Below are 4,137 nucleotides of genomic sequence, written 5' to 3' on the forward strand. Positions count from 1 at the left end.
TCGCGCAGCCTATAAAGAGGAGATGGGGATTGACGACTCGAGATATGAGGTTCACCACAGCCGTCATTGCCCCATTGTCTAAACCCTACCCGATCCAGAGGGAGGGCTGCAGCGACGGGAAGCTCACCGACGCCAGGATGTTCCCGCCACTCTACTGCAGGAAACGCCGTCGCCGCGCCTCGACGCTTCTCCACCGGCGACGTCGCAGCGCCCGGGACATCCCTGCACCGCCCGTCGCCGCCCTAGAGCGGATCTCCATCACCGAACCACAGATGGCCGGCTCCAGTTCAATCCGCGGCAGCGAGGGTCCATCCTTTTAATCTCTCTGTTCTCTTTGTTCATATACTAGATCTAGGACCTCTTGTTGTAACTCATGTGAAAGGTAAAAGAATCCCATCCGATATGTGCACTGCGTGATTCTAAATTCTAACAATGGTCACAAGAAGAAGTACAGACTTACTAAATGGAGTATACTAAGTACTCCAAAAAAAAGTATTGGAGGTTTGGGGATTTTAGATTTGGGGGTGCAGAATAGATGTTTGTTAAGCAAGTGGTTATTTAAGCTCTTAAATGAGAAGGGCTTATGGCAAGACATACTCAAGAAGAAATACCTACAAAACAAGACTCTATCTCAGGTTGAGAAGAGGGGAGATTCACAATTATGGACGAGTTTAATGGAAGTTAAGTATCATTTCCTTGCTAGGGGTCGATTCGTGGTCCACAGTGGCCATCAGGTTTCCTTTTGGAGGATTTATGGATGGGCGACAAACCTTTTAAGTTGATGTTTCCATCACTTTATAGCCTGGTCAGAAATAAAGGAGCAATGGTGGCTCATGTTTTGAGCACCTCTCCTCTCAATGTGACTTTTAGAAGGGCATTAGTGGGGGATAACATGGATAAATGGCTGAGGTTAGTTGGTTCCATACTGCAGGTGCAGTTAGATGACCAAAATGATTGTTTTAGCTGGTCCCTTAGTAATAAAACTTTCTCTGTGCAATCTATGTATAAGGACATAATGAGAGCTAAGGGAGTTCCCCAACAATGCATCACCTGGAAAGTGAAACTTCCACTAAAGATTAAAATCTTTCTTTGGTACCTAAACAAAGGTGTCATCTTAACCAAGGATAACCTTGTCAAGAGGCGGTGGAAGGGAAACACTAGCTGCAGTTTTTGTGATACAAGTGAGACTATTTAACACTTGTTTTTTGATTGCCATAAGGCAAGAATGGTGTGGAATGCTGTCAGCATTACCTTTGGTTTCCCTCCGCCAACAAACACTAATTCTCTTTTTGGTTCTTGGTTAAAAAACTTCCATTTTAGACTAAGGAATCAAATTTTGATTGGGCAGCAACTGTCAGCTGGGCTTTGTGGTTAAGCCGAAATGAAGTTGTGTTTCAGAAATCAAAACCTAACTCGTGTTTGCAGGTAATCTTCAGAGCAACGTACTGGATCAGGAGTTGGGCCATCCTCTCTAAAGAAGAAGAGAAAGAAGCTCTAAAAAGGGGCTATCAAAGTTTAGAAGTCAATGCTATGGATTTTTACAAGAATTCAGGCTGGAATATCTTGAAGCGGATCAAGAACTAGTTCCTTTTCTGATTGTTTTGTCCGGTATCTCAGGGCAAGCTCTTTTGCATTGTCTCAGTGATGTATTTCATATCCTTTTGAACTTTTGTGTTTACAGCCTATGTGCTGTGCTTTTGTTTTAACCTTTTCTCTCGGTTGTAAGCCTACAAAACCTTGTATGCGGAGATCGGATTTTTATCCTCTATCTAAAAAATCACCAGCAAATTATTCTCAATAAAAGATTGGCAAAGGAGAGGGATGGCCGGAGGCGGACAGTGGCTAACCAAATCTGAACAAATTTACAGATGGAAGACTACCAACTAACCATTTGAAAAAAACAAACTACGCAGAATATGGCCATTTTCAATTTATACCTCAATCAAGAGTCAGGATTGCACAGACAAACAAGTATTACCCGGATGCAATGAAGGTTCCAATTAGAATGGGCCAGAATTGCAGGAGCACAGGTTGAGAGAAGGTGCCAATACATAAACATGGAGTAATGATTAACCATTAGAAGTTGCCAATATATAAACATCGACGGCCCAATAAGAATAAAGTTTCTGTTACCAGTTCGTTCGTGAACCATCTTTTTATCTTCTTTTTTTTTTGAACATAAGGCAGGAGCTCTGCCACTCAATTAAAACGATAGAAAAATATTTACAAGAAAGGTTAGCACAACAGGAAGCCAATGGACTTTCGAAAGCTAACCAACCCACGCGACGCGGTTGAGCACAAACACGACACAACGCCATAGGTCATCGTTGCCGAGCATGGAAGCAAAACCGCCAGCAGCTCCGACTTCCCATGGCAGACCACCCACGAACCACACACCGATGGATCCGAAGCAAACGGCCACAACCGGTTATCGTTGCCAAGCTCAAGTATCTTTTTATCTTCAGACTTCAGTACATTCTAAGCACCATGACCTGATTCCCTAACACCAGCAGCGCTGCTGCATGAAAACTTTATTCAATTATAAAGGCACCATTTTTTTTAATCTCTCTCCAATACATTTCAAGCAACTTTAAAAAAAATCAAGATTCTAAATAGCCAGTTATGCCATTTAGCCTGTTAAAGTCAGTTATAGTCCGCTAAACGCCGGCTATAGTCCGCTGAATGCCATAACGGCAGCTATGCTGCTAAAAGCTTTATTTAATTAAATCCAGGAGAAAAATATCATAAATTCATGACCCTTGCGAGTTGCGACCTATGAATCCATGATCATCACTTGCGAGTTGCGACCCATGATGACTTGGAGGCTTACTCTCTAGCAGACGAAGGATGTCACTTGCTAGGCCGGCCAGAATGCTGTTCTCCGTGTTCTCCTGTTGAATGGGATCCTTATGGGCGTTCCCCTCAAACAGATATATATCGCAGTCCATCGGCCGCGCGGAGGCATTGGCCGATATCTCGAACGAGGCATCACTGAATCGCCCAGCGTCCAAATCGACACGGACGTCCGCCAAAGACTGCAGCATATTACCGTAGTACTCGCGGCAGGTGCTCAGCTCGCCGACGAGGTAGGACCGTAGGAGATGACGCGCAGCGTGGACACGGCCTTGGTCGTGGTAATGTTGACAGCGGCCGACGCCACCCCGCGGACGTCCGTGGCAGCGGTGGCTGCCGGGTCGCCGGAGAGCACGCCCACGCAGTAGTCGTAGGGCCATAGGGGTTTGAGCTGCGCACACGTCGCGTTGATGACAGACGAGCCACCGACGGCGAGCCCAGGAGCGATGGCCACGGCGAGGAGTATTATGGTTATGGCCTGAACCATGGATGATGAGCTCATTGTGGCCGGTGTATGCTATTCTTTGCATATCGCAAGAGATCCCGTGAGATTTATGGAGAGGGGAAGGAGTCTTGAAAAAGAAAGTAGAGGTAGATCGAGCAATAATCAATCACCATTAAATTAGATATAGTACATACTCCATATATACAAATATATGATCAATGCCCTTCCTGATGGGTGAATCATTCAGGTGCTAATGATAAATGGTTTCTATCCCGATTCTACCACATGAAAATCGTGAAATGTTGTCACCGCTGAAACCAAACTAGCTAAATGGCTGAAAATTCTTTCAACTCGTGGCAAATTAATTGTTTTTCATATAGTACTAGTGGGGATGCACGTACCACAAGTACGCATTTTAAAAAATTAAACCCGAACAAGAATTTTATATTTATAAAGACCCAAGTCGAGTGACGGATCAAATGAAAAAGATTGGGAGCCGACAAACCTGGACCGAAATCGAGCGCCGCCGCTAGCCGCGTTCACTGTCCTCGATGAATTATGCAATTGGATAACCCCTGGTGAGTCACCAGAACAAACTACGAACAACAAAAGAAAGAACAAGAGATCAAATCAGAACAATAATTTAAATGAATCAGCAAAAAAAATCAATGAAAAAACCTTGGATTCGTGGGCCAGCGTGCTGGTCCCGCTACTCTCGCCGTCGCCGAGTCTGGACTTCAAGTCGTGGTCTTGATGCTGCTTCTACAGTGGTGTCGGTGGAGACGGTGTCGCGCCGCCGCAGCCCAGCAGCCGACCTAGGGCGGCTACCCTTGCCACCT

At 45.2% G+C, this 4,137-nt stretch overlaps 1 pseudogene; it reads right to left on the reverse strand.

Moving 5' to 3' along the window:
- Positions 1-2,750: 2,750 nt before the first annotated feature.
- LOC120653700 lies at positions 2,751-3,355 on the reverse strand (annotated as a pseudogene).
- Positions 3,356-4,137: the final 782 nt, after the last annotated feature.

This window comes from Panicum virgatum, chromosome 1N (genome assembly GCF_016808335.1).
Source record: "Panicum virgatum strain AP13 chromosome 1N, P.virgatum_v5, whole genome shotgun sequence".
Lineage (NCBI taxonomy): Eukaryota > Viridiplantae > Streptophyta > Magnoliopsida > Poales > Poaceae > Panicum > Panicum virgatum.